The sequence below is a fragment of the Bidens hawaiensis genome, unplaced genomic scaffold, assembly GCF_021521415.1.
Source record: "Bidens hawaiensis isolate Kalapana, Puna unplaced genomic scaffold, B.hawaiensis_p1.1 tig00037138_1, whole genome shotgun sequence".
Classification (NCBI taxonomy): Eukaryota; Viridiplantae; Streptophyta; class Magnoliopsida; order Asterales; family Asteraceae; genus Bidens; species Bidens hawaiensis.
In genome coordinates, this window is record NW_027496468.1 from 161,352 (window position 1) to 177,798 (window position 16,447).

The window sequence follows — 16,447 nt, forward strand, 5'->3', positions numbered from 1 at the left end:
GTTTTTAAAAAACCGGTTTTCGTAAAAACCGGTTTCCGGTTTAAACCGGTTCCCCAACCGGTTTTTTTGACCATCTCTAAATATGATGTTGAAATATGTAAAAGGGAAGTCATATTACTTTTGAGAGATTATTATTATTATTACTATTTTATTATAAGGATAAATATACTCCGTACCAATTAAATCTATTTTTTAAAAGATTTACTGCTTAAATGGTGATGGGAGAAGTGAAGATATGAGTCGGAGATTATAAGGTCTTATGTTGGAATTTGATTATAACCGCGTTTTATTGTAATGGGTCTTTGAGCGTTAGATTATTTTAGGAATATGAGATGGTGTGTTTGGGCTCCAACGTTGTTTGTGATCACGAGTGTATAAGGTTGTCTTTTGTCATTAGGCTATCTTGAATAATTTAACGCTTTTGTCTTTGAAATTTGAATTTGTGGAAATAATACAGAGGTGGGATGTGGGATAGTAAAAAGGATTGAAGTCTTGGCTTTTTAGCCTAACATAAAAAGTGGCTCTTAAGTGCTATTATTATTATTATTATTATTATTATTATTATTATTATTATTTTGAAGTGGTTGTAAACTAGTACAACATTATCATCTTTAGTGTGCTCCTTTAATGTTCTTTCATGTCTCCATTGTCCAAAGTAGGTTTCATGGTATGAGAAAAAGTATGTTTGTGCAAAAGTGGTATAAGTTTCATATCATCCTTGAGATGGATGTAGACCATATTGCAAGGATAAAAAGTATGTACTTGGATTATCTTGAAGATATAATTAAAACAACATTGTAGTTATGAAAATGAATAAATTCTTATCATCGTAAAGAAAGACATAAAGCTACTTATTAATCTCGTAATAAAAATACAATTTAAGTATAACTTTCGTACATGAAATATGCTAACAGTATAGTTTCAAGTATTTTCTTATATTTTTTTAAGCATATATTGAGGTGTTTCTTATATAAAATCCGTGCTAATTAAAAACTATGATTTTTTATATGTGTTTTTTTTCTAAGTTACATGAAACTTCAATATCTTTGATATAAAAGTCATTTTTATTCAAAATGCTTACTTTAGTACGTATGACGTTTGGTGTGGCATGTTTTGGTCTAACAGGTTCGAACACTCTCATCAAGCCCTCTAGGAAAGTAAACAGGTCATGCGGTTTATTGGCATTTATACGAATTATTTTTCTTAGATAAGAAACTCGACTACCGATATTGTCTTTCTTCCAGTTACTATATGCCTGTCACACTTTTCTATTTAATTATTTAAGATATCTTTTATATAAAAAAATTTAATGTTTCTTTCTTTAGAAGAAAGTTAACTAACAATAACATTTGTATGTAAAACTTTATGTTTCTTAATAATAAAGAAATGTTTATTTTTGTAAACCTTTATATATAAAAAACTTAAATGTATCTCTTAACTTTTCAAAGTTTAAGGTATACCCTATGTGACAACCGGTTAAAAATTAGCCTAATTCCGTGACTAATATAACCTTACTTACGTAAATAAAATAATATAATAAACAAAGGATATTATTTTAGTCCAAAATGACCTCAGGTGACGACTTAGAAACGGATAAAATCCTAAACGTGTCTAAATGGTCTCGAAAAATTAAAATTTATATTAGAATACTAGAGATAGTATATAAACTTAATTTTAGAAGGTTCGAATCGTGAAATTTAGAAAATAGGCGAACAAAAGTCAGTGTAAAACACCGTATGAACCCAAAATTAACTAATTCCAAAATTAGTTTCTTTAGCTCATATTGTCAGGAATTTGACTCGGACCAAGTCTGATAAGAACTAATCGAAACAGAGTCTGACTGATTATCTAGAATTCGTGATACGTTAAACCAAAAACTTAAGACTTTGTTTAATTACCACCTTAATCCAATATCTCCATCTTCCCCCCACCAAACCGACCACCTCATCCTCACACACCCATAGTTTACTTGTAAAACCATATACTCGATCAATACCTACAAACCTAGAGTATGTATTGTATACACTAAACTCATTCCACCTCTCAAACCTATTAACCAACTCATCACACTACCCTACTTCTTTCTTTTCTTAAAACCTGATCGGCACCACCCTGCTCTCATCATATTCATCACCCAAAAACTCCATTAGATAATCTCAAGATGCAAGAAACTCAAGAACATCAAAACCTTACACCATAAACACATCTGTTGAAAATATAAATACTCATTTACTTATGTCAATTCAATGTTTTTATGGTGTTGTTCAAGAGCGGTTTCTTGTTAGATCTATAGTATTGATTTCAAATCATTATATTGATGATTTGCATGTAATCAAGACCTGGTAATCATTATAACCCTAAGTGAAGGTTGTGGGTCTTGACTCTTGGAAGGAACACCCTAACTTGGGCGCCCTTTGGTGAGTTCGTTCCGACTTATTTGTTAAGTTCTGTTCCTGCTTATTTGTTAAGTCTGTTACCAGTTAATTTTGATTAGTTGATTAGACATATTTGGTTGATTAAGAGTTTCATTGAGTGTGTTGCATCCTTTAATTGTTTGCACATTAATTGATCTTTGTGTGTATTTTTGTAAGTGTAATAATGGGTGATGCGTCTAGTTCTAATTATGGTACTTTGATTAGTAAGATTGAGGCTAATGATCCTTTATATTTACATGCTAGAGACTCTAGTAGTCTCACTATTGTAAGTATCAAATAATCTGGTTCTGAAAATTACACTGTTTGGTCTAATGCAATGAACCTAGCACTTCAAGTAAAAAATAAAATTGGTTTTATAGATGGCTCTTGCATTAGACCCACTGATAATGAAATACTTGCATGACAGTGGGATATATGTAATTCAATTGTGCTCACTTGGATTTTGAATTCTGTTTCTGAGGAATTATATCTTGGTCAAGTTTATTCTAAATTGGCTTATGATGTTTGGAAAGAATTAAAAGAAACATATGATAAGGTTGATGGATCAGTTGTGTTTAATTTGTATTAGAAAATTAACATGTTTTCTCAAAATAATATGCTAGATTCTGAATACTATCATAAATTGAACATTATGTGGAAACAACTTGATCAAATTCTTCAGTTACCTATCTGTACTTGTAATGCTTCAAAGCAGTTTAATGAATTCAATCTAGTGATTAAATTGATGCAATTTTTGATGGGTATTGATAGTAGTTACCAGTCTATTAGGTCAAACCTGTTAACAAGGGAGACACTTCCTACTGTTAAGGAAGCTTTCTCTATAATTTCTAGAGAAGAATCCCACAGGATGTCTAGTAGTAATCAGAAAGGACAATCCCAAAATATGGGATTTGTCTCTAAGGCTAATCAGGCGTTTGACAATAAAAAGAACACCTCTAGAATACAAAATCAAAATGCTAAGTGTTCTCATTGTAATAAGATGGGACACACTATTGATAAATGTTTTGAAATAATTGGGTATCCTAGTTGGATGAAGCCTAGGAATGGGCAAGCCAAAAGTATAAGTGGTAATAGTAATAATTTTGTGTCTGATAATATTGTTTCTACTAGTAATCCTATTGTTAATGGTCTTTCTTCTGTGCAAGTTCTTAGGCTGTTAAGCTTATCAGATGAGAAGGCTGGGGATAATCAAAGCTGTAATGTATCAGGTAATATGAGTCCTTAACATATGGTTATGTCCGACAAATAATTGGTTAATCAAATAGATGTAACAGATCTTAATATAAGGGTTAAACATCCTAATGGCACTAGTGCTGTGGTAACTAAAATTTGGAACATTAAACTTAGTAGCATGGTTATGTTACGTGATGTCTTTGTCGTCCCTGATTACAATGTGAATCTTATGCCTGTTCACAAACTTGCTAAAGATAGTAAGTTGACTGTGTCATTTGATGAATTTAAATGTTAAATACAGGACTCATTAACAAAGAGTGTCCTGGCGACTGGTAATCAAATTGATGGTCTTTACATGTGTGGTGGATCTACTTTAACGGACAAGGTGTGCTATAGTAGTTATAGGGCTGTTAGTTTGTGGCATGCTAGGTTAGGACTTCCATGTGATTCTATTCTAGATGTTTTAAAAGATCGTTTGAATCTTAAAAAAATTGACTCAGTTGCTCCCTGTGATGTTTGTCATAAGGCAAAGCAACATAGGGAACCATTTCCCTTAAGTGATCATAAATCAAAAGAATTAGGAGAGTTGGTACACCTTGATGTTTGGGGCCCATATAGGGTTCCAAGCAGAGAGGGGTATAGATACTTTCTCACTATTGTTGATGATTATACAAGGGTTGTTTGGGTTTATCTAATAAAACACAAAGATGAAGTTATTCATAATTTGAAGAACTTTGTAATATTGATTAAAAACCAGTTTAGTAAAAATGTGAAAATTTTAAGAAGTGATAATGAGGCTGAATTTATAAACAACCAAGTGAACTTTTATAGTATTGAGAAAGGGATCGTGCATCAAACCACTTGTGTCTATACTCCTCAACAAAATGGGATTGTTGAAAGGAAGCATAGACACTTGTTAAATGTTGCTAGGGCTTTACTTTTTCAAGGCGGGAGGGGGAGGGGGGTTCCTCTTAGGTTCTGGTCTGATTGTGTGTTAACTGCTGCTTACTTGATAAACAGGACTCCATCCTTTGTGTTGAATGGTAGGTCTCCTTATGAGTTGGTGTATGGCTTTAAACCTGTTTTGAGTCATTTACGAATGTTTGGTTGTCTTTGTTTTAGTACTATCCTAAATAACATAAATAAATTTTCAAGTCACGCTGAAAAGTGTGTTTTTATTGGGTATTCCAATCAAAAGAAAGGTTACAAATTATGGAGTTTAGATGTTAAACATGTCATTTTTTCTAGAGATGTGAAATTTTATGAGTCTATTTTTCCATTTGTTGATAATGATGTTTTAAAAGAAGTTGACACAAGTAATCTTGATGTCAACAACTTAAATTTTTTTGATTTGTTTGATCAATTTGACACCAAACTTTCTAATGACCAAGACATACCCAATGATGAATTTAACGTTGATTCTAATAGACAAGAATCTTCTACTCGTTGGACTCAGCAGTCTAGAAATGGTTCACATACTACTGAGGGCGGGGCAGATGTTGCTAATCAGCAGCCCAGTAGTTCTGAGCCGATTTCTAGCGGGGTCGGGGGTGTAGGCAGAACTGATGAAGTGTCTAATGATAATGCTTCTGAGGGAATAGAAGTAGAAATAAAACACAATACACCAACTGTGTTAAGGAGGTCTACTAGAAATACTATATTCCCTAGAACTTTAAATGATTATATTATAGAAGGCAAAGTAAAATATGGTCTTGAAAAAGTAGTGAATTATTCAAATTTGTCTATGACTAATTTGTGTTTTACGTCCTTATTAGACAAAAGTTCTGAACCTAAAACTTATTCAGAAGCTGTAACTAATCCAAATTGGGTTGCAGCTATGAATAATGAAATAGAAGCCCTAAATAGAAATCATACATGGGATATTGTTGAATTGCCACCCAAAAGGAAAACTATTAGGTGCAAATGGATTTTCAAAATTAAATATAAGTCAAATGGGGAAGTAGAAAGGTTTAAAGTTAGATTAGTGGCTAAAGGTTTTAATCAAAAGGAGGGGGTTGACTTCTTTGAAACGTTTTCTCCTGTAGTCAAAATGGTGACTATTAGGTGTGTGCTGTCTAGTTGTTAAAAATGATTGGTCAATTTTCCATTTAGATATTAATAATGTGTTCTTGTATGGTGACTTGCACGAAGATGTTTATATGTCTCTGCCTGAGGAGAAACTAAAGTGTGCAAACTAAGAAAATCTTTATATGGCTTGAAACAAGCTCCTAGAATGTGGAATGAAAAACTGATAAACGTGCTATTTGAATTAGGTTTTATTCAAAGCCAATGTGATTATTCCATGTTTGTAAAATCAAGTAATTCCTTGTTTATTGTGTTACTTGTTATGTTGATGACATTGTTATAACTGGTAGTTGTAACAAAGAAATAATTAAAATAAAAGAATTTCTTAAAACTAATTTTTTGATAAAATATCTTGGTGATCTTAAATACTTTCTTGGCATTGAAGTTCTTAAAACTGATAAGGGAATTTGTTTATCACAAAGGAAATATTGTCTTGATCTTCTAGCTGAGTATGGCATGACAGCATGCAAACCAGTTAGTTGCCCTTTAGAACAACACTTTGTGATAACCAACATGTGTAAAAAGGACAGGTTTGTATTAACCAATATAACTGGTTATCAAAAACTTATGGGCAAATTGATTTATTTGTCACATACTAGACCAGATATTGCATATTCTGTGCATTATCTAAGTCAATATATGCATAAGCCCACTAATACACATTTGTAAGTTGCACTAAGAGTATTAAGGTACTTGAAGGTTGCTCCTGGAAAGGGCATTCTATTTAGTAAAAGTGATACGTTTGACTTAAAAGCCTATTGAGACTCCGATTGGGCTAAATGCTTAGAGACAATAAAATCAGTCACTGGTTATTGTATGTTTTTGGGAAAATGTTTAGTTGCATGGAAAAGAAAAAAGCAATCAACCATTTCAAGGTCTTCTGCCGAATCAGAATACCGTGCTATGTGTGCTGCAACTAGAGGTGCACAAATCGGGTTCAAATGGAAAACCCGAACCGGTTCCAAACCGGTTTTTTCACACCGGGTTGTAAAATGGCACCGGTTCCAATCAAGAACCGGTTTGGTTCCCGACCCGAACTGATGCCCAGATATGCGAACTTTTAAGAACCGGGTAGGGTATGAACCGGAACCGGTTTTTACGTAAAAACCGGTTCCACCGGTTTTTTTTGAAATTTAAATATTAGAGCCGTTAGGAACCGGTTCCAACGGCTATATAGCCGTTTTTGACCGTTGGAACCGGTTTTTTTAACTATAAATAGGTTATTTTTTTACTATAAATAGCAAGGTTTGTTTGTTTACTTGTTAAACCACTTCCAAAACTATAAAACACACTCCAAACCACAATTAACCTTAAACCGACAACAAATGGCAACCAATGATGACGTTGTTATGGTGATCGAAACAACAAGATGCCCCGATGTTTGGGTTCATTACGATTTGTGTCTCATGACCGACTCACATGAGTTGGCACGTTGCAAATATTGCTCGAAGTTTCTTAAAGCAGGGTCCAACTCGACATTACGAAAACATACGAATAAGTATTGTCGAGAGAAAAGAAGATTGGAAGCTAAAAAAACGGAAGTGGGAGAGTCGTCCGGCTATACAACCCAAAAATAAGTATTCCCGGATTAAAACGACGGACTTTGTTTTTTATGTTTTAGTTATGTTTAGTATCGTTTATGTTTTAATAATGTTTGTAATAGTTAGTTTTTAATGGAAACAAGTTATATATAGGTTTGGGCATCAAAAACCGGTTCCAACGGCTATATTATCGTTGGAACCGGTTCCAACGGATCTATTGTCTCAAAAACCGGTTCCAACGGCTATATTACCGTTGGAACCGGTTCCAACGGCTAATTGGTGTCTAAAAAACCGGTTCCAACGGCTATATTACCGTTGGAACCGGTTCCAACGGCTAGTTTGACTTTTGTTTGACCCTTCAAAAAAAACTCGTCGGAACCGGTTTTTCCGGGTACGAACCGAACCGGTTCCAATTAAGAACCGGGTTGGAACTGGTACTGACATACAAATAGGAGAACCGGGTACGATTTTCGGGTACAAAAATACCCAAACCGGGTATTGTTCCAACCGGGTTGGAACTGGAACCGGTTCCGGTTCGGTTCCACCAGTTAGGTTCCGGAACCGGTTTTTTTGTGCACGTCTAGCTGCAACATCCGAAATAATGTGGTTAATCAACTTGTTGTCTGAACTTCAAATCAAGGTTAGTGTTCCTGTTAATCTGTTCTGTGACAATACGGCTGCAATATCCATTGCAGCCAACCCGGTTTTCCATGAGAGAACTAAGCATTTTGAATTAGATTTATTTTTCTTAAGGGAAAAAATTTCAAAAGGTACAATTAAAACTGTCTTAGTTAAATATGAAAGTCAGATTGCTTATGTATTTACCAAGGGTTTGCTAATTAATCAGCATACTAAACTTTGTAATAAGTTGTGTTTGCTTGATGTCTTTAGTCATTGAATTGTGGGAGGGTGTTGAAAATATAAATACTCATTTACTTATGTCAATTCAATGTTTTTATGAGGTAAAATCTGGATAAGCTTCGTTGGGCCAGGAGTGCATTTGGGCTTTGGACAGAAGTGGCTGGATGCTAACTGATGTGGGCTGTAGCAGTTGGGCTTGAAGATGTTGCGGGTCCAAGTCAAGCCCTGTGATATTTTGTGAATATATCCAGGTTTATAAAAGAAGAAAAAAAACCAGACACTTGATATTATTCATTTTTCTCTCTCTCATATTGTTAAAACAAGTTTGTTAGATATAGGGTTAGTTATTGATCGTGTTGTTCAAGAACGGTTTCTTGTTAGATCTATAGTATGATTTCAAATCATTATATTGATGATTTGCATGTAATCAAGACCTGGTAATCGTGTTCAGTATTTAGAGTTATTGATCAAGAGGTTTATAATTCTGTTAATCTCTTCCTGATTGCCATTTTTTTACACCATCATATAGAGAAAAACACCACCATTCCCTCACCACCACCAAACTGTCGGCCAACACCATCTCTTCCATCATCATCACATTTTATCTCATCACACTTAGACAAGGATTTTAATAAAGAGCAAGGATCTAGTGTTTAATAGGAGCAAAGGTAGGAGCTTAAGCACCCACTTAGAAGCATCATCATCTTCTTCATCTCAAAACCCGAAACCCAAAACCCAAGGTAACCATTTTATGAGTTTTTCCATTATAGATGTTTAAATATTGTTCTTGCAATCTTAAAATCATTCACACAAAACAAATAAATATTAAGAGAATGGAACTTGGGTGAATTGTGAATGTGTGTGTGGGTGGGTGGGGTGTGCTGTACACCCACCTACATACACACACACATGTGTATTAGCTTTTGTAACCTAATGATTCTTTGATGTATTTGATTCTTGATGATAAGCAAGCATCATAGTTGATTTCTTGAATTATTGAAAGATGTTTATTGTTCTTGTACTTGTAAGAAAATGAAGTGGGTGTAATTGGTAAGAGAGAAAGAAACAAGTGGGACTTGTTTTGGTTGTTTTGTTATGAAATGAATTATGCTTGATTCATGTTATTTGATTTTGATGCTAAGGTTCATGATGATTATTTACACATGATTTGGTTATTAGTGATAAATAATGATATTTTTAAAATACGATAAGAAAGTAGGATATTATGCTAGAATATTAAAGTTGATGGTTAAAATTTGTTAGTTTGTGAAATTGTTGATAATATTAAGTTATAATAAAAGAAATGCATTGGTCATGGAGCATTGAATTTAGGAATTAGTTAACTAGTTAAAAGATTATACATTGAAAAGTACAAGTTATATTGCATAAGGTACGTGCTAGTTCATATTTAGCAAATTTACTAATGGTTATTTTAAATAGATGATGATAAGAAGCTGATTCTAAACGTTTATAAATGATACATTATGAGTTCTAAAGGACTAGTTTAGTTATATTCACTACATATGATTAACAAGACTTAAGTGTGTTAAGAGATGCTTACTTGAATTGCTTAAAATTTGCATTTTTGTGGCATACATTCAGATCTGGAAAATCTATTGTTTCATAGGTTTAAAGTAATCATATTTGATGCATGATGGGCGCATCATGTTTTGTTTGGTTTAGCTTGTGAGTCGGTTGCTTAAACGGTCAAAAAAGTTCGACTATTAAAGCGAACCGACATGAGTTTTCGGAACTGTTTTAAAACAGCCCCTAAAGTCATAAAATTCTTATATTTAACATAAGTTAAATTATAAGAAAATGGTCAAGATAGAAAAGCTTGAACCTACACGATTCGTGTCGTGAAAATCGACACGAAAACGTTAAAATTGACATTTTTAAAAAACGGTAACTAAAATAAAAACCGTATCATTTTTATTGAAAAACTAATAAAACTTGATCAAAATCATATAAAAAGTGTTTTTAATAATTTAAAACTCCAAGTTTTCATTAAAAAGTGGTGAAAAAGTGAGATTTTGGTGTAAAAAATCAAAAAAAAATCTGATATGTATGTTGAAGCTGCGCCGCGCGACTCCTTTGTCCTCTGTCGTCGAGCTACGCGGCGTGCGCAGCCCGCCCATTTCGTCTCCGCGTCGCGTGGAGTGGATTAAAGAACCCCCGCGCACGCGACCGGGGTTTTTGACATGAAGTTTTTTTTTGGTTTTTCTCCCATTTTTTGCCTTAGAAAAATTTCTAGAAAAATTACCAAGTTTTTTGTTTTTTTATTTTATGTCATTTTTAACGTGCAAAACTTACCTGGCATCTCTTGAATTCTCGTCAAATCTTCTCGTCACGTTGGTGATGATTCCTTGAAACGACTCGACGACGCAACCAAACTACAAAAACTAGTGTTAGCGACTCAAAGGCGATAAAAATAAAATAAAGGAAATTATATAAACTCTACACTTGAGTATTCACTCAATAACCCCTTTCGATGATTTAGTTCGATGGATCGAGGGGAGTTTCATCCACCTCGATTGAATCATCCGGCTCTCCAAGATAATGCTTTAAACGATGGCCATTCACTTTCCACGAAGTTTCATTGTCCGGATTCTCTAACTCCGCCGCTCCATACGGGAACACTTCTTTCACCAAATACGGTCCCGTCCACTTGGATCTCAATTTACTTGCAAATAACTTCAAACGATAGTTAAATAATAATACTTTATCACCTTTCTTGAAGTCTTTACCTCCCTTTAAACGTCGATCGTGCAACACTTTCGTCTTTTTCTTGATATCCAACGATCGAGAATATGTCGCATCACGAAGTTCCTCCAACTCATGAATTTGAAAATATCTCTTCCTTGCGGCCTCGGTAAGATCAACATTCACCGTCTTCAATGCCCAAAACTCCCGGTGCTTTAACTCAACGAGAAGATGACATACTTTACCGTAAACAAGCATAAACGGTGTCTTGTACGCGGTTCTGAATGCCCAGAGCGCGTCATCCAATTTCTCCGACCAATCTTTCCGACTTATTCCCACCGTTTTCTCCAAAATTCTCTTCACCCCTTTATTAGCATTTTTGACTTGACCATTTGTTTGAGGATGGTAAGCAGTAGAGGTGCGATGAGTCACTCCATAGCGAGCTAATGCCTTCTCCATGACGGAATTACAAAAATGAGTACCTCGATCACTAATAATCGCACGTGGAGTCCCGAAACGAGTTAACAACTTCTTTAGAAACTTCACAACAACTCTAGCATCATTCGTGGCCAATGCTTGGGCTTCAACCCACTTGGAAACATAATCTATCGCCACTAAAATATACTTGTGACCACCGGAAACGAGAAAAGGTCCCATAAAATCGATGCCCCAAACATCAAAAGTTTCAAGAGGTTGTATGGGGTTTTGAGGCATCTCATTTTTTGATGAAATATTACCGGTGCGTTGACAAGCATCACACTTCTTAACAAATTCCTCCACATCTTTTACAACTGACGGCCAATAAAAACCACTATCTGTGACACTCGTCAATTTCAGGTTAACTCCGTTAATTCGAACTTCGTCAATTCAAACTTAAGATCACTTGATCTATAACGCACATCTCATTACATTTAAACTAGGGTTTTAAATGACGCTTGACAATCACTACACATGTAGTCTTTCGGGATTGCACCGAAACGCAAACGAGTTGACTCAAACCATTGGTGAACAAACGACAAACATCAAAACAATAATTATTTGATAATTATGTGTTAGGTTTATGTATTATTTGATATTTATATGTAGAACATTAACTCAAGATGCAAAAGTTATTTTATGTTAGAAAAGTAATAACTAAAAGAGGAGGGACTATTATGTAACATATTATTATTAAATAATAACAAAAACCCTAACCTCCCTTCCCCCTCCCAAAACCCGATCGCCCCCCTTCTCTCTCCCTTGGCTGCCGTCACACTACACACACACACATACAAGGATTTTCAAGTTTGGTTGAAGAATTAAGGTGCTAGGAAGGTATTAACAACTCCCCTATGCGTTCTATATGTTTAATTTTGATATTGAATGGGTTAATCCAAAACCCTAAGTCACGAAATTGATGATTAAGATGAGTTAGGGTTTGATTATATGCTTGATGATGATTGCTAATGAAATTGATAACTAGTTGTGTTATTGTTGTTTGATAATCACTTGTTCTTTGATTTAAACTTTCAAGATAAACCCTAACTATGTGTGTAATGTGATATTTATATGAATTATTGGTAAATATTGTGACTAGAGTGTTATATGCATGGATTATGGTTCATAGATTGTTGTTATGTTGAGTTTTGATGTAAACTGGTACTGGACAGATTGTTAAGTTTATGTTTAGACGACTGTAACTGAATGTTAATGTGGTAATTGGTCGAAATTCTTAACACTACAGTGTACTAGGTTGAGTCTAGTTTCTATAAAGTCTAAGTTTTTAATTTTTGGACGTGTAAAAGTTAACTTTTATTATTTTACAAAACTGAAGTACAAGTCTGAATTGTGAGGTCTGCTGTTAGGCTGTTTTGTAATTATCATATCTCATAAACTACAAGACCAAATGGGTTGGTTCCACTTCTGGAAGCTAAAATGTTGAGTTAAGAACCTAACCCAATTGGTCTTGCATTAATTAGAATTACCATTTAACGGGAATAACAAATATTATTCTGTTGCGCATGATTTTGACTGCTGTGAGTTTACTGTAATGTTTTGGTTATTGTGAGAAATCTATGTGGAACAAAAATACAATAAAAGTAGTTCTGGAAACCTAACTCATGTGAGCTTTTGTGACGATTTTTGGTAAATTAATTGATATGTTAGGATCTATTGAATTGAGTAATCTTTCCAAGTAGAATTCTGTCTTGATAAAACTAGCTGCTGAACTATGTGAAAATACATGAAACGTGTTTGTTGATCGATAATTGCTATGTTTTGACTAAATTGCCCTTGTGGGGAATAATTTACTAGTAATGTAAAATGTTAGTATTTGATGCTTAAGTAGTTGTATACATATGTAACGTGTCACCAATTTGTTTGTCGAGTCACACATAATTCACAAACGAAACACGAAACGTATCTCATGCATAGGTATTATGTGCCGAGTCTAGAGACTCAATAATAGTTCCAACACTTAGAAAATCTCATTTTTGTTTTAGAGCGCTAGTGAGGATTTTCTGTGACGCGCATCTCTCGGTTGACTTGTTTTTGAATTCTTTGCAAACAGTGAGTTTCACGTTCCCTTTTACTCTTTTAAACGCTTTTTACTTGGGGGAGATAACATACTCCAAAACGCTTTAGATGTTGTTATTAATTATATATCACTTGTAAAGCTAAGTGGCAAGCGAACCAACTAAAGTCCTTCATAACATCGAACCGTTTAATATTTGGATAATAGCGAGTCACTGTTGAGTAGTACTACTGGGTTTGACAAACCCCACCCAACTCTAAACTCGACTGGAGGTCGAGTGGGTGTAATTTTGGCTAACACATTTTCCATGGTCGTGGTAGACATGGTGGCAAGGCAATTGATAAACAGTCAGCTTCGGTGTCGAACACTTAGTAATACTTGTTTTATATGCTAGCTACCTATCGATATATAATTGATTTAACACTATCTGGTAACGCAAACGCAAACGCAAAACGCAAAACGCAAACACTTAAACGCAAACATTTTCTTTATTTATATACATGAACTCACCAACCCTGTGTTGACACTTTTAGTATGTTATTCTCAGGTAGCCGAGGCGGGCGCGCGGTATAGGAACATGCATTTCATTGAACTCTATCGTTTTTGTAAACTTGTTTTTAAACTGTTATTAATTGGGTTTTAAGTCGTCCTGCGTGACACAACTCTTGGTTTACGAATTTACGCTTCCGCACTTATTTAAACTTAAATGTTTTCGTGGTTTGAAAACTTTATTTATGGTGTTTGATTATAACTAATGATTCCGATCCTGTTAGTTCACACCCTCTGACGGTAAAACTCCGTTAGTGGATTTTGAGGGTGTGACACTATCAAATACCTTCTGGGCCATGGCATGCGCTCCATGATGACCTCCCATTAAACCTTCGTGAAAATGTCTCAAAATATCCAACCCTTCTTCTTTTGTCACACATCTTCTAAGAATCCGGTCACCACCAATCTTGAAAAGAAAAATGATCATCCCAAACATACCGAGTAACATCCCGAAAAACTTTTTTTTGTTGCGTAGTCATCCCTTTCAACACAGGGCCGGTAGATAAATAATTAGAAAAATCGATAAACCATGGCAAACCTTGCTTTTTGGCCGCAACAAAATCAATTGACTCATGCGGGAATCTATCACCAATCTCTTCCTCACGAATCTCTTCTCTCTTCGGATCTTCTAAACGGGAAATATGATCCGCCGCAACATTCTCTGCCCCCCTTCTTGTCTTTAATTTCTATGTCAAACTCGGAAAGTAAAAGAATCCACAGTATGAGACGAGGTTTCGCGTCTTTCTTGTGAAAGAGAAAACGCAAAGTTGCATGATCGGTAAAAACGGTGGTCTTTGAAAGCACAAGATAAGACCGGAACTTGTAAAATGCAAACACAACGACTAAAAGTTCCTTTTCGGTGGTGGTGTAGTTCTCTTGGGCATCATTTAACGTCTTGCTTGCATAATAAATGGGGTGAAAATGTTTCTCACGCCTTTGCCCCAAAACCGCCCAAACTGCGTAGTCACTCGCATCGCACATGAGCTCAAAGGTAAATTCCAATCCGGTGACATGAGAATAGGGGCACTCACGAGTTTCTCTTTTAAAATCTTGAACGCCTTCAAACACTCATCATCGAACTCAAAGGCGACATCTTTCTCTAGTAATCGGGTCATCGGGCGACTAATTTTTGAAAAATCTTTGATAAACCGCCACTAGAAACCCGCATGACCAAGAAAACTTCTTATAGGGTTAACATTTGTCGGTGGAGGAAGCCTACTAATTGTGTCAATCTTCACCCGATCCACCTCTATACCATCTCTTGAAATTCTATGACCCAATACTATCCCTTCCGTCACCATAAAGTGACACTTTCCCCCATTCAACATCAACTTCTTCTCGATGCACCTATTCAACATCCTCTCAAGATTACCCAAACAATGATTGAATGAATTATCGTGCACCGAAAAATCGTCCATAAAAACCTTCATGGACGTCTCTATCATATCCTGAAATATCACCACCATACAATGCTGAAAGGTAGCAAGAGCATTACACAACCCAAACGGCATGCGGCGATACGCATATGTACCATACGGACATGTAAAAGTCATTTTCTCTTGGTCTTCCGGTGCGATTGGAATCTGAAAATAACCTGAAAAACCATCAAGAACACAATAAAATTGCTGACCTGCGAGACGCTCCAACATTTGATCAATAAACGGAAACGGGAAATGGTCCTTCCGAGTGGCATCATTCAACCTCCGATAGTCAATACACACACGCCAACCGGTAACCGTACGCGAAGGGATAAGTTCATTCTTTTCGTTCATAACAACTTCATCCCCCCTTTCTTTGGAACAACTTGGGTCAGACTTACCCATGGAGAATCCGAAATCGGGTAAATCATCCCAGCATCCATCAACATAAGAACTTCTTTCTTGACAACCTCTTGCACATTCGAGTTAAGACACCTTTAGGGTTGAACCACCGGTTTATACTCATCTTCCATCAAAATCTGGTGGGTACAATAAGCTGGGCTAATACCTTGAATATCCGAAAGTCTCCATGCAATTGCCCCTTTATGCAACTTCAACACTTCAATCAACTTTGACTTTTCTTCCTCCGTCAACTTAGAAAAAATAATGACGGGCAAATTTGAGCCCTCTTCAATGTAAGCATACTCCAAATTTGACGTAAGAACCTTCAATTCCAACGGGCCGGGTTTTTCTACCTCTTTTTCACAAATTACCTCACTAACCTCCATAATCTCCGCCAAGCAAGAAATGCCATCTACCACTTCTTCCTCACTATCCTCCATAATATCCGTCAACTCTTTCTCCACATCCATCCCAACTAAATCGACTCCACAAATATAATCAAGGCACGTATCCAAACCCGGAATAATAGAATTAAGAAAATACACCAAATGGCATGGACCAATAAAATCATCATTATCACCCGGGTGCTTCATCGACTTAGTAACATCGTAAGTAACATTTTCATCACCAACCCGAAGTGTGATCCTCCCATCATACACATCAATAAGAGCCTTCGCCGTTCTCAAAAACGGACGACCAAGAATAATGAGAACCCTCTCGTCGACCTCCATGTCAAGTACCATAAAATCGAACGGGAACACAAAATTA